Source organism: Callorhinus ursinus, unplaced genomic scaffold (assembly GCF_003265705.2).
Source record: "Callorhinus ursinus isolate GAN/ISIS: 27379988/994484 unplaced genomic scaffold, GSC_fseal_2.0 scaffold11, whole genome shotgun sequence".
NCBI classification, from domain to species: Eukaryota; Metazoa; Chordata; class Mammalia; order Carnivora; family Otariidae; genus Callorhinus; species Callorhinus ursinus.
The window spans coordinates 17,306,608-17,321,707 of NW_027397073.1; the positions used below are offsets into that span (position 1 = coordinate 17,306,608).

The 15,100-nt window shown below is 48.7% G+C and overlaps 1 protein-coding gene across 1 annotated transcript in view; it reads right to left on the reverse strand.

Annotated features, from left to right (window-relative positions):
• Window positions 1-15,100, reverse strand: part of ONECUT2 (one cut homeobox 2) — a 51,182-nt gene that overhangs the window by 34,224 nt on the left and 1,858 nt on the right. The window lies entirely within an intron of this gene.

The window sequence follows — 15,100 nt, forward strand, 5'->3', positions numbered from 1 at the left end:
GGTTGCAAAGATCTCAGGTAATTTTGTTTATGTACACATCTGCCAGAAGATAAGGAAATGAGAAAGGAAAAGAATAAACTTGAGAATATAAAAATGTTGACCTCTGGCTTTTTTCTTTATAGGTAAATTTAAGCCAATAATCTAAGAATTTGCAGTATATGGAGTAATGGCCATTTAAATGCAAATTTAGTTTACTGGTAACTAAAATGACTTAAAAGAGGACACCAGTCCCTCTGATTCACTGACGTGTTTGCAGGCATCAATGTTCTAAAATGTTCATCTTTGTGTGGAAGTAGAACAGCCTTTGATATTATCTGACCAGCAAGAGCACTGTTTTCTCCATATTAAGCTTCTCTCTCATTTCAGGTTGACATAGGAATCTATTTTTGGGTATGTAAGCAAGAATTTCTGTCAACGACCAAAACATGTATAGAAAAGAATATTTCTTTTTGAAGAGCAGAGGCTAGAAAAGAATGCCAGATATAAGTCAACATGCACCTATTCCTTGCAAGAGTGAAATTAGGGGAATTCATAAAGACAGGCAGGAGTCCATCAAAGGTCTCACTTGAAAAAAGTGCCTACTATGGGGTCAGCTATGGACCAGCAGCTGTGGGATATAACATATAATATTATAATATCTCCTCTCCAGAGTTGTAGGGAGACATAGGAGAGGTCTAGAGAGTGGCATAAGACCACAGCTAAGAAGCTGCTCTGTAGTTTAGAATGGAGGACTGCAGCCAGAGTTCAGGAAAGAAAGAGAAAAGAATGGGCTAGAATAGGATGGGAACATCCAAAGAAGGAAGAACTCAGGTGGCCAGGAAGGGATCTGGAGAGAGACAGGAAATAAGGCATTCCGGGTAGGGGGAAAGAGTGTACAAAAAGACATGGTCATGGCAAAGAAGACAACGTATGAGCAGAATAGCAAGGAAGACTACCTGACTGGAGCAGGTTACCTTGGGGGACTAGTGTCAACTGGTAAAATGGGTTCCTATTCTAGTGTCTAGTCATTGTCATTTTACCTCCCTCACCTCATTGATGATAATCTGAAGCTTTGGATAAGATCTAACCCCACTTCAAGATTCCCTTTAAAACTCACACATATCTACATTATTTTAGCTTAGGAGGAAAATGACATTGATGAGAACTTGATATTCTGAAATATGAAATACTGCCCCAAAATGATGCACCAACACTGATGATTCTTTTTCAAATGCCATCTACTTGGGACGCCTGGGTGGCTCAGTCACTAAGCGTCTGCCTTCAGCTTAGGTCTTGAGGATTGAGTCCCACATCGGGCTCCTTGCTCAGCGAGGAGCCTGCTTCTCCCTCTGCCTGCCACTCCCCCTGCTTGTGTGTTCTCTAAAAAATAAATAAATAAAATCTAAAAAAAAAATTGTTTTAAAAATGCCATCTACTAACTTGGGGAAGTAAAATGGGAAGAAACAGTGTCATACAAAAGAAAAGCATTTATTAATTTATTCACAGATACTTATTGGCTGCCTATTGTATAATATATCCAAACTTTGCTCTTGTGGAACTTAGAATCTTTGGCAGGAAGATACTGACAAACTAGCAGGTGATACCTGTTTATGTTCTATATGCAATGGGAGGGGTTGTCCAAGGGCATCCCAATTTAGGAGACTAGAGAAGACTTCCTAGAGTCAAGGACATCTAAGCCAAGATCTGAAACTGAGTTCAAGTTAGTTGAATGAGGAAAAAAGTGTTCTGGGCTAAAGGAAGAGCCTGATGTGTTTGGTGAGCTGGCAGTGGTATAGCATGGCTGGAGCAAAGGGAAGGGGTAGCGATGCAAGATGAGGCAGAACGTGAGCAGGGGTCAACCCATATAGACTGGCACACACTGCTTAGGGGTCTGGACCTTCATCCAATGGTCACAGGGAGCTAACAAAGAGTTTTAAAAAATAGTGTAATGTGATCATATTTGGGTTCCGGAAAAATCACTCTGGCTTAAGGTTGAAAAATGGATGGGAGAAGTCAAAACTGGAGGTAGGGAGACCAGTCAGGAGGCTGTTGAAGTTGGGATGGCTCCAACTAGGGCAGCAGTACAGGGAATGGAGAGACATAGACAGATATTTAGGAGGTAAAATCCATATGGCTAGTATGGTTGACTCAAGGGGAAAGAGGAAAAGGAAAGAGTCTGAATTGATTTCCCAGCTTATGGTGTATATGAAGGGATATTACTGAAAGAGAGAGGGAATAAAAGAAGAGCCTCACATATGGTGGTAGTGGTGAGGGGGTCAGAGTGAAGCAAGAACATGAGTTCACTTTGAGGTAAACCGAATTTGAGGGCATTCAGGCAAAGATGTTCAGATGCAGAAGGAAATAAGAACCTGGAATGAGGAGAGACATCAGGGCTAGGGAGAGACTAAGAAGTCCTCAGCATAGAGAGATGGTAACCAAATGGATGAGATCTTCCAGGGTGAGCATGTTGAGCATAAAAATTAAATAGCCTCGGCCAGAATGCTGAGCTAGATGGACAAAGCAAGAGGAGCCCAGAAAGGAGACTGACGAGGAGTGGCCAGAATACTAACAAAAGAAGAAAAGAGTATACTATTATTTCAGAAGTCAACTGAAGAAAGTGTTCCAAGGTGCGGGTGGTCAGCAGTGTGTCAAATGCTGAGGAGATAAGAAATAAGAACCGAGAAGCGTCCATTGGATTTGCCTACAAAAACCTCAACAGTGACACTGGTAAGAGCTGGTTTAGTAAACAGGAGTGGCTAGAAGCAGCCTGCAGAGGGCTGGGTCTGAAGGGGGAAGTAAGAAACAGGCACAGAGTTAAGGCAACTCCAGAAGTGAAGAGAGAGAAGAGATGAAGTTAGAATAGGTGTTGGGGGGTACATTTTTTTTTTAAAGATAAGAGAAACTGGAGAATAAAAATGTGGATGGGAAAAAGGTAATGGAGATGGAGAGGTTAAAAGCACAGGGAAGGCTGGGGTCCTGAGAAGGCAGGAGAGGCAAGGGCCCAGAATCAGGCTGAGAAACTGGCCTTCATCATAAAAGCAGATTCTTCCTTTTCAGAAGAATGAAAGAGAAAGGAAGAAAGGTTGCACATTGAGATGAATAGAGTCCACTCTTGTGCCTTGTACATGAACTGAAGTGAACTCTGGTGTACATTAGGAGACAACTGAATCCAAGATTTAAAAAAAAAATCTCTTAGATTTTGAAATCTGTCATACTGTTTCAGAAAAGCAAAAAGTTCTTTATTCCACCCATTTTTTAGTATTTGGAATGAAAGAAGACTAGGAGAAGTCCTGTTCATATTGCAGTCTTGTTGAAATATCTTTTGAAAAGCACACAGAATTCATTAGAAAAGAGATGCATTTAAGTACAAGCCCTTGCAGAGTGTATTGCCTTATTTTTTTTGTACTGCCTTATTTTAATAAGATGCACTGATAAATATAAAATAGACTGAAGAAAGGCTTTGCTTACCGTCAAATACGTGTTTTACTGGAAAAGGTTTTGATGGTGTAACCCAACAACTACTAAGAAATGCATGTCTGCAAATTCAAAGATTATATAGCTTGAAGAAACTGCTTTACTCAGTGTTTGTCAAAGAGATTTAAAACCAGTTCTTAGATCTGATTTAAATATGTTCCTGCTCATTTCTAGGGCAAATTTTTAGGCATTTAGACAAAGAAAATTATTTTCTTTTTATTATTCGCAGTGAATGCCCTCCTCCCACATTTGTTTTGTTTTGGGCTGTATTTTCCTTCTTTTCATCCAAGAGCCACTTGGAATTTAAAGATGAATTGTCACAGGGAAGACCATCTCATCTATCATATTCTTGACTTTCTTTTAAAGTGGACACACTTGTCTGTTCCTGTGCCCTATCTCCCTGAGAACCACTTTAGCAATAAATTAGGCTTAAACTAAAATTCCTTGAAATTAAGGAAAAGTTCTACATACTAATTAGCTTTGGGAGGGGCTCCTAGGTGGCTCAGTTGGTTGAATGTCTGGCTCTTCTTTTTGGTTCAGGTCATGATCTCAGGGTTGTGGGATCGAGCCCTGCAACAGGCTCCATGCTCAGCCTGGAGTCCACTTGAGAATCTCTCCCTCTCCCTCCTCCTCTGCCCCTTCCCCCTTTCTAAAATAAAATAAATAAATAAAGTCTCTTATTAGCTTTGGGAAGTCAAGGGCCATTTTACTAGAAACCCAAAGAGATATGAGTTGTACAGACCAAAGAACCCACCTGTCTCTTTTCTCTGGAATAAAAACACAAATGAAGCAGAGCAACTGACGAAAAATGGCCAGAGTCAGGGATCCGGGCCTAATGGTAGCTCTCACCCTGGCTAGGCCCGCCTGACTCCACTGCGTGGCCTGAAGGAAGTGACTCAACCCTTGACCCGCAGAAGTGGTGCAGAGGTTCTAAAAGAGAGCCCATCAAAGATGACTCTCAAGAAATCAAACACAGCTTCAAGATTTATTGGAGGTAGTAATGTCCCTTAGTTGGCTCTCTCTGCAACATTACTGCTGATACAATGTGAGAATATTGTTTAATATAATGAAAACTATGTTTTCAAAAATCAGCACGTAGGTGGGGCGAGGTCGGGGGAAGCAGGCTGTAAACCTTGAAAGAAAATCCAAATCTAAAATATCGTGTTGAGAGTGGCAATCAGCATCTGCACGAGACAGTAAAGTGGAGTAAAACAGTTCAATCCCTCAGCCCCCCAACAGAGGTAATGCTCTTCCTTTTCCAAAGGAAAGGGTCGTTTAGCATCTTTTGTCCTCTCACTCGGCATCGCCTCCTCTCCCTCTGTTATAGTTGACCTCACACAGAGAACCGAAGCCATGGGGCGCCAGAGAAAATCTGAGGCCCTGTTATGTCTGGGGCTCTGAGATCTAGAGAGCTGGAGCTACTGATCAGGGTCCTGCCCAGATTTAACTCGAGGAGAGGGCCCATCTTCCTTCTCTGGGTTGAGATGGGAACTCGCTCAGACCGCAGTCCAGGCGCGCAGGCTCTGGGGCACTCCGTGGCGCTGTTCGTGGTGCTGAAGCCCGCGCCAGAGCGCGGAGACAGCAACCCACCCACGGGCGCTAGGCAGCCAGGGGCTCGGGGCCGAGATCGATGTGAGGCGAGTCTGGAAACAGCTGCCGCCCACAGAGCTACAGCCAGCTCCACAGTTTGGCTCCAAATCTAGCTCACTGGCTCACTTCTTTGCAATTGCAAACCGGCTGGTTCACTTTTTCTCATCCCAGGGGATTTCGCAGGGCCCACCGCTGGCTCGCTGATTTGGCATATCTCTTTCCAGATGTCCTCCCTTGCCAATACTAATTCTCTCCCACCCCCTCTCCTTTGTACGATATGTTACCTTTGCAGAGCACCTTACAGCCCTCACAGCTCTCACTGGCACACATCAACTGAGCCGTTTCTCCTACACACACAGCCATTCCTCTTCTCTCCCACAGATATTTTTTGCTTTCTCCACCCCTCCTCTCCCAAGCAGGAGGAAACTATTGCCTCAACGTGCAGGGTGGGCAAATCACCTCACCCATCACAGCAGACCCACTGATTTCTCTTTGACGATGAATTCAGAGAGGCAGAGGCTAGAGTCCCAAAGGACAAGGAAAAAGTCCCTCAAGAAAATGTGGGTAGTGGCCTGAGGACTGGGGGCTGGGGACACATACTAGGAGCAAAGTAAAGGAAGGGGCTTGGGCCTTGTGGGAGGTGCAAGGCTTATTGCAGTTAGAAGACTCCCGGCAGGTGGCACTCTAGCTCAAGGTGCTCTCCACAGAAGCCCTGACTATGCTGGGGCTCCACCTCAAACCTTCTAAACAACTCCCCACCGCACCCCAGCCATGTTTGCAGGTCTGTCTTCCTCTTGATCCAAGCACTTATCCAGACTATATTCCTGCTAATAAGCACCGTCTGCACAATTCTACTTACTGTAATGCACAATGAACAAAACATAAATAGAAAAGAGAGGGCTAGTGGGAGGATTTTTTTTTTCCTGGGGTGATTGATGGTGCTCAGATCAGAACTGTTTAATCATCAGTAACATGATTCAGCAATTGGGAAATGTAAACAAATTGTGCAACTGCTTGCTGTGGTCAAAGCCCTGAAGGGGCCTACAGCACTGGGCCAAGCTTGGGGAGGCCAATGCCAGCAGAATGCCCCCTCCCTCCCACCAGGGCAGAGCTGGCTATGCCTACAGCCTGACTGGCGTGACCTTTGGCTTTTGCAGCACACACACGATTGGGCTGGGGTTAATGGCACTTTGCAGGGAGCTCCAATTGAGTAAACAAAAAATGCCTTGCCCTGTTCTAATGGAGCACATTATTATGAGGCCTAAGCCTTCATCCAGGCCCCCGCAGCTGCTCTGCAGGTCAGTGCTACCAATAAAGCAATTAGCCAATGAGAAAACTCTTCTTCCCCAAGGGGGACTGTGAGCGTTTTGTTGCACTTGCTGTGCTTTGCTTTGGGTTTTTAAACAGGCAATCCAAGTTGATCTGAGCCTCTTACATCAGACTCCAGGATGAGGACAGTGAAATTGTGTGTTTGCTGAGTGTGATATTTTAAGGGACTGGACCCTTGCTCAACATAGCCTGGAGAGCTCACTGCTTCCTGTTCAATTAACCTGAACCATAGCTGAACTCTGCCCTTTGAACTCACTCAGCAGATAAATACATTAGCTCACCTAAGGAATCATTAATATTTTTCAATCACAGAAAACAAATATGAATGTCCGAACATAACCCAAGAGATAGCCAATTAGGAATAATGCATGTACCATGTTGAAAAAAATCACAAATGGATGTTATTTACAGAACAAAAAGGGTCAAGGAAGGAATGGAATAGATAATGCCAACAATTCCGGAAACAAAGGGGACTTCCATTTTCATATCTGCAAACATGAGGGATCCTGAGGAATATTTAGCAATTCCTATTCCATCTATACTGCTCTTTAAATAAATAATAAAAAAAAGTTGTCCTTTCTGTTGGCCTGGTTTTTACCTACTTCCATCAGAACACAAAACTCCAGGCCCCCTCTCTTCTGGAATGACTTCCGTGTCCATGCTCAAATACCTATCCAAAATGTTGCATTTCTGGGGACAGTTCTAGTCTATTCCTGATTTGCTACAAATGAACCAAAATAATTTTTATGGAAGTATTAACTGCTTTTAAGTACCAGCTTGAATGAACCAAGCTAGTGGCTTGATTGAAATAATTTTACAGTAGAAAATGATGTTCCTGAGACTTTGCTACTCTAGCATATAAACAGATTTTCTTCTGTGGAAAAAAAGGAGAGAGAGAGAGAGATGCTAAATACATCTATTTTGTTCTTAACTCTGTGTCATCTTAGAATGAGAAAAACATCTCCAACCGAGTCATTACACATTTCAGTTTGATTCAATTTCACTTCCCACGATTCTGCCTCCTGACCCCTCCCTCCTACCCCCCTTTTCATTTTTGTTTGGTTTGGAGTGTGGGCTTAATGCCCAGCTATCCTAGATGAGAACACTTAAAGGAATATCACAAGCACGAAGGGTAAATCTATTGAACGAGGGTCTTTAACTATGTGGTTTCCTTAAAGGGAAAGGTTGGATCAATAGGATCAATATGAAAGGTTTCCCTGGTCCTGCATAAAAGGGTAAGGGCTTCTCTTTTCACTGGTTTAACTTTACTCTCTGACAAATGCAAATCAATGGATCTGTGTTTACAACAGATTCCCTAACAGACTCAACTTGGGTAAAGCCCAGAGCCTCGCCCTGGAGGTGGGGAGCCCGGGCTTGCTCCAGGAGGATGCTCTAAGGCAGAGCTTCAGGCTCAAGGCCCAGCGGGTAGAGTAGGGAGTGAGCTGCCAATAGCTACCAATCACTGTTAAAGAAGGGGCTCGTTGACCCTCTGAGATCCTGATGCTGCTGCCTGTGGAACACCAAATAGGTTCCTCCAAGAATGTCTCAACCCAAAGATAAAGCCCAAATTCCTTGGATCTGGTGAGCCAGTCAACGTTGTTTCCTACCTATATAGATTTGCAGGGTTAACCATAAGAGGCGGCAGGAATGAAATATCTAAAATTGGAGCAGGCCTTTCTTAGGTGGTAACTGGCTCTCTTAGCAATCTCAAGGCAAACCACTAAATCTGTGGGTTCTTTTCCTCTTAATTTTACCGTTCCCTTTAAAAGTGTGATGCTTTCCAGAGATTACATGACTTCAAGTCAATACCAGTTACAGAGAAATTATTTTTCTTCCTGCAGGAGAAAGTATATGTATATTTGATTACACTAACCAAAGTCTGATGCTGATTAAATTACGTTGGAGGTGTGCTTCCAACCCAAACAAAGTCTGCATTCTACAGAAGAGTAATGGATCTTCGAATGGTGACAGAGGCACTAAGGTGGAATGCAGAGCCTCCCTTCCCTCTGGGGCAATTTGTGTGGGGACACTTTTCATAAAAAATGTGCACAACTTCTAGGAATCCTGCTCCCCAAGTAAGACTAACTCTATATGCATGTCGACAGCCTGCCTTAGTGCTTTGCCCATCCTGCACCTTGTCAGGCACCAGATGGGCTGAATTACCCAATAAGTTTCCCTTCCTCCCCTCTCCCTGCACCTACAAGAACCTATGCACATTTTCCAGAGTTGTTGCCTTGAGTGAGACTTGGAAAACAAAAAGCCTTTCCCAAAGGCAATGAAGTGGGGTAGGGGGACAGAGTGGGTGAAGAGGGGTGCTGATGGGTCTCCAGCCCATCTTGAGCAGGCTCTGTACATGATAGCCTAAATGATCCCATTAGACTTCTTCATAATGTTCTCTCCCCACCAAGAAAAGTATCCCCTGGAGAAAGTGACTTCCCCTAGGTCGGGGGGGAGGGGAAAGTATTTCTGAGATGGTCAGGGGTGAGGGTAATACAGAGAGTCTGTAGATAAAAGTTTAAGGCCCAGGGTGCCTGTATACTCACCCTTTTCCCCAGAGCCCTTTATCCAGGCAATTCTTTCTATTTATTCCTTTCTCATTTCCCTTCCTTTGGCAAGAACCCAGAAATTAAATCTCTCTCCTTCTCCTTTGAGGTTTTCATTCCTCCAGGGATCCCCCAACATGATACCACTCTTCCTGAAGACAGTTTCTGCCAACAACAGCCACCAGCTGTAGTGTGGTGGGGCTCAGTACTTCCTTCCTTCAACCTCTTTCCTCTGATATTCCTTTAGAAACAGGTACCAAAGGCCAGAAAACCAAGAGGTGAAGACAGAAGGAGAGACAGGCTCTCCTTCTCTAGACCTGGTTCTAGAAGGAAGTAAAACATTTCTCCTCTTGGATACAAAATCTGGGGAGTCAGTTTCTCCTCTGCCCTACCCTCACCGTTCACCAGAATCCCTGCCCTATTTTGGGATTCTAAGATGGGTATGGAGGAGAGTCTCAGCTCACTCACCCCTCCCAGAACCTAGGAGCACGTGGGGGAGGGGGTGGGGGAGGGGGGGCAGTTGTCTTCCCGACCTGAAGGACACCACCCACTCCCCTTGGTTTCTGTATCTGATCACCTGACCCAGGTAACTGTAGTTTTCAGGAGGGGGATTGGGCATATTCTGAATAGAAATCAAGCTGTACCAAAGCTCTCTTCTTTAACAAGTCCACTGGTGGGTGGGGGGGCACCTGGGTGGCTCAGATGGTTGGGCGTCTGCCTTCGGCTCAGGTCATGATCCCAGGGTCCTGGGATCAAGCCCTGCATCGGGCTCCCTGCTCAGCGGGGAGCCTGCTTCTCCCCCTCCCTCGCTTCTCCCCCTGCTCATGTTCTCTCTCTCTCTCTCTCTGTATCTCTGTGTCTCGAAGGAATAAATTAAAAAATCTTAAAAAAAAAAAGTCCACTGGCATGAAGATGAACCCCATCTCTGGGAATGACAGAAAGAAATACCAGTTCACCCTTTGGCACACCTCGAAGCAGAACCATGAAAGATTTTTCTTCTTTCTCTTCTTCCTTTTTCTCATTTTATTTTTGGAGAAGGAAGGAAAACACTTCTTTCCTTCCAGATTGAGACCTCTTCTTGAAGGAAATGCTTAATTTTCACCAGTTGGAGAATTTAGAATTTCAAAAAGCCAGAACAATTTAATTCCCATCGCACCCCCACTACCACCCCAGCTCTTTCATGCTTTTCAGTAAAATTCACCTTATTGTTCCTTCTGGAAGAATAAGCTACCATTTGGCAAGGGGAGCCACTCCGGGCATGGTGCGGACATTTCCCCCAGGGGAAGGAAGGAAGAGCTGAAGAGTCCTTTCTTTTCCAGTCAATGCAGATGCTTCAGAGAAAACCTCCCATCCGGGGTCTCAGAGGTAAGTTCTCTCCAGCAGGTGGGAAGGGGTGGGGTGGGGTTCCCCAGTCTGATTTTCTTAACTTCCCGCCCCAGCCCCTATAGGAAACCAGATTCTTCCCTGGTTGACCCAATTAGCCCAGAGCAGACCGTTCTGAGGGATGAAGCCCAGGCCTTTGTCACTGGGGCGTCATTTAATTGCCCACCTAATGCCTCAGTGTAGAAAATCGGTGAATGCGAACACTTTCGTGTGAATGATTCCTTTTAATGAAAACAAGGAAAGATTCGAGGGGATCCGAGGGTCCGGAAGCTGCGCGGTTATCATGGCAACTTGAGAGACGTTTCCAAGTTGGGTTTGGTCGTTCCCGCATATCGAGAGGCGGGTCGAATTTTCTGGACGGTTTAGAAGGAGAAAAGAAGTTGTTGCCCCGGGCCCTGTTTGACCAGACGAGGGCCATGGGGACCCGGGAGCGACGGTCCCCCGAGAACGAGAGAGCTGGGAGGACTCCGGCGCCGTCCGGTGCAGCCTTTCGCGGTTTCGCGGACTCAGCCCGCCGCAGAGCCCTCCGCCGGAAACGCAGGACGCGGTGCGCGCGCGCGTGCGGGGACCACGGAGATAGCTAGCAGCTCTGCGACCCGAGAAAGCTTTAGGAAGGGGACGGCTGGGGCCGCGCGGGGAGAAGCCGCGGCTTGACCAGTGGGCCCGCCGGGAGCAGGCAAAGCGGCGCGGCGGGAGCGCCGGGGAGACGGGGCGCTGGGGAGCGGGGGCGCTGGCGAGCGCTCTGCTGGGAAAGGCGCGCCGTCGGGCTTACTGGAAACGCGCCGGATCAGGTTCCAGATCAATGAGCTCTGGGTCCACACGTTTACGTTATTGTTGCCAGCATTAATGCTCTTTTAATCTTCTAAACATTATCAGCATCGATCTCCCTCCATATAAACATTTGTTTGAGAAAGTGACATAACCACACGGTGGAAAGCCTGGAATAAAAATAAATGCACAACCGCTCGCGTCGAGGGCGCCTGGCCGCCTGGGCTACTTCTCGCGCTCGGCTTCACTACCTTTCCTTGCGTTCTGTCTTCTCCGCCCGCTCCCGCTCACCCAGATGCGTGTTAGGAAGGTGTTTTCCAGGCACCCGGGACTTGACCAAACAAGGGCAGTAGCGAGCTTTTCAATTATTAATCCGACCAGCCAGCAGGCGAAAGTGTCTCGTGTTCGGTACGGACGTGGGTTGCGTTCGGTCTCTGGGGCTCGGATCCCGCTCTAAACTGCGGGGAGACAGGGGCTGAGCTGGGCCTGGAGCCGGACCCGCGGGAGGGGCGGTGGGTGTGAGGTTCCGACAATGAGGTCCCCGCCTCTCCGCTCAGAAGATGCCAGTCGGCCAGCGTAGCCCACGACTTTCCTGGCGCCGAAGGAGAAACGCTGGCCTGTGGTGCCCCTGGCAGGAACCGCTGAGCACGGTCCCGGGCAGGCTCTGCCGCCGCGGGCGTCAGGCGGCCCAGGCAAACTCTTGGCAGGTTGGTGAAAGGCCATGGCTGTCTGAACAGTTGCCTCCAGACTGGCCGCTGGGAGTTGCTGTCTGAAGAGGGCCGTATGTGTGTCCACCGCCGGGACACGTGGCAGGTTCCCAGCAGGCCGTCCCGGGAGCCCGGGTCACAGGAGGCGCAAACCGTGGCAGGTTATACCGTCAGAGGCTCCGCTCTGGCTGCTGGACGCTGGAGGAAACCACTCTCGCCACGGAGGCCCTGATTTTCCTCCGTGAGCCGCCCGTCCAGGTTTTGCCTGTGTTGTTGTTGTTGTTGTTGTTGTTTTTTCCAGTCCCTCCTTTTTCGCGACCGTGCTTGGTTCAGCGGCTTCTTGGGCTCAAAGCCGGGGTGTGTTAGTGTTTAAACCCGCGGGAGTTTGTCCTCGCCCGCCTGGTGCCGGGAAATACAAACTGCCCTGCAGGAGCGCGCGCTGAGAGCCGCCGAATGCGCGGTTGCAACTCCTTACTGCCTTGGCCACCCTTTCCCAACGAAATCGTGCTCTTGGGGTCCGTTTCTCTGAAATCTAGTGCTGGGGCGATCTGGGTTTCCCCGACGTCTTGTCCCTGACCCTTTGAAATGCCACCCTGAGCTGTGGATACACCCAAGCAGTGGGCGCAGAGGAGAGAGACCTGGGGGAGGCAAGTGGGGGAGGAGAAGGAGGACCTGCTTCTGGGGCGCCTAAGGGTGAGGTCTGCAGGAGCGGGTCCAAATCAGGTAACTTGATTCCGAGGTCCTTCAGATCCTTGTCTGCTTGGGCCTCTGGCAAGACCCAGAGGGGTCCAAATTGAGAAAGAGAAAGGGAAACTAAAAGGAGATGAAGGGAGAGAAAAGAGGCCTGGTTGGGGCAAGCTGGAGGTGCCCAGGCGGCTCTTGGAGGCTCTGGCCTGGCAGTCAGGCCCAGCAGCCCTGTGGAACCATGGGCTTGTTTAACCCCCAGAGCCCTACGGTGTGGGCCCTCAGCAGCGTCCCTGCAGGGATTCTGATCGATACTCCTGGCGGGGAAGGCCTCTGCTTTTCTTCTCCATTTGTTCCTGTCCCCTAGCGCTCCTGAGCACATAATACCTACTTACCAGTCCTAGCTTCTGCGTCAGTGTCTGAAGAGACTGATCTACTGACCCCAAACTGAAAAGCCTCCTATGTAATAATAACCACTCAACACGCTTGTAGTTGCTGATAAAATGGCCAGATAAAAAGGCTAAAGCTCTTGTCCCTTTTCAACTCGGGGTAATAAAACAGACACACATTTGAATGCTTTAGCAAAGCAAGGTCCTCAGCAGGAATTTCCTACTCGCTGAAGGGGGCTTTCAGTCTCCTGTGGAGGTTTCAGCCCTCCTCCTGGGGGGGGGGAAGCCTCCATGCTTCCTGGGGCCAGCCCCTGAGGAGTGGTCCCCTACCCTGACTTTCCTGGGGTGGGGTGGTGGGTCTGGGGGCCCTCGTGTATGCGACACTCTCCCTTATCCCAGCAATGCTTGGGGCTGAGTTAGGCTAACAGGTAAAGCATTTCGTGCCATATCACTTTCTGACACACATAGGCACAAGGCACATGGTTCGTTCGTTCGTTCGTTCGTTCCTTCCTTCCTTCCTTCCAGCTCTGTCCTTTGCAGGACAGGCATGAGGGGGCGGCAGTGCTCTGAGATGGTCTGGAATAGACTAGCTGTCATCCTGCCTTTAATGTACCCTCTACTCCAGCTGCCAAGTTCCTTCTGGCCACCTGTGCCCAGGAAGCCAGCCAATGCTAGAGCTTACCTGAGAGGGAATGGGGGTGTTTTGGGGGGCCAAGACAAAGGGGTACCACACTGTTCAGAAGTGTCAGTAAGCCTCCAGTTTCTCACCGCTGCCCTCTATCCACTGCTTAATATTTTCTAGGAACCAGGAGCAAATAAGAGAAAATTGTAGTGGAGAATGAAGTGTAAGCTAAAGGAGAAAGATAGATTACTAAAAGCACACCAAAGTATTGGGAGTCCATAGATTTGGGGAAGCTTTGGGGGGGATAGTTTTCTTTACCTTTTCAGATCAATACTGAGAGGCGCTAACTGCCGGGAGATCGGAGGCGGAGGCGGTCAGAGTGGCAACGCCCCCTCCCCAAGCCTGGGTGAACACGCCCCCAGCCCGGTCCGGCGTCGGTAGAGTGCACCCCATAAGCCAGGCTCAGCGGTGCGAGGAAAGCCCCAGGGAGCGGGAGAGGAAGCCGGAGCTTGCCGCTCCGGAAGCGCGTTGTGTATAGCTCCGAACCGTGCCGGCCGCACACAACGCACATCCCACTTTCAGCACCAATGTAAATCACTGCCACTACGGATTGTCCCCTCGGTGGCCCGCGGATCCGGAGAGATGGCCCCAGTCCAAGAGAAACTGCCCAACCAGACTTGCAGTAGGGTACTGTGTGTCCTCCCCCAGTGGGGCGCCTGGACACTTTGGCCCTCTGGACCCACGGCTAGGTCCTGGGGGCAGCGCAACTGCCACGCGCACCGCGCTGGGTCTGCGCGCACAAAAGCGCGCAACTGTGTGCCAGTCGCAGCCGCTGCTGCGTCTTTCTCTCTCGCTCCCGCCGCCCACACAGGAGGTATCTGTGCTCCTAGAACAATAGAGGGCTGTACCTCGCGGCTCGGCCGCTAGAGGAGGCACAAAGAACCAAGCCCGCTCCAGAACAATGTAACCAGCGCGTCGACCCGTCCCCTCCCGCGGGCCGCCTGCCCTCCCTGCCGCCGCGCTACGCGCACAATCAGCGTCCGCTTAATGCAAAGGCGGAGCCTATTGCCCGTGGCCAAGATGCATTAACTAACCTGCATCTTAATTTTTCAACACCTCTCCTCACGAGCGCCCAGCCTCTCTCCGATCCCAGCCAAACCTCGGGAAATCCCAGCAGAAGCTGGGAGCCGGGCAAGGGTGGCCGGCGAGTTAGTCAGGGAGCTCTCCATTCTTAGTTTTTCCTCTCCCATCCTCCTAGAGGTGAATGTGTTAGTCCCAACCTTCGTCTTTGCACCCTCCCCTCTCTGTAGGCAGTGACACGGGAACTGGCCCAAGTCGGCTCTTTCGGTCAGAAACTCCCCGCGCCAACGCCAAGGCCGGAGATGAGCCTGGAAAGCGCTGTTGTATCCTAGCCACCCGTTCCCCAAGCGGTCAAGATTGTGACTCCTGCTAATAGCTAAACAAGTTTGCCTGATATGGTAGGTAGGAAAAGAACGGAGAATTTTTTTTTCCTTTCTCAAGAGCAAAGCCCCTCAACTGCCTCCATACAGGGAAACCAGGCAGCCTGGAAAACTGAAATGTATTGTCTAAGCAAGAGTTCAAGTGCACAGAGCTTTGAAAAAGGCCAATCCC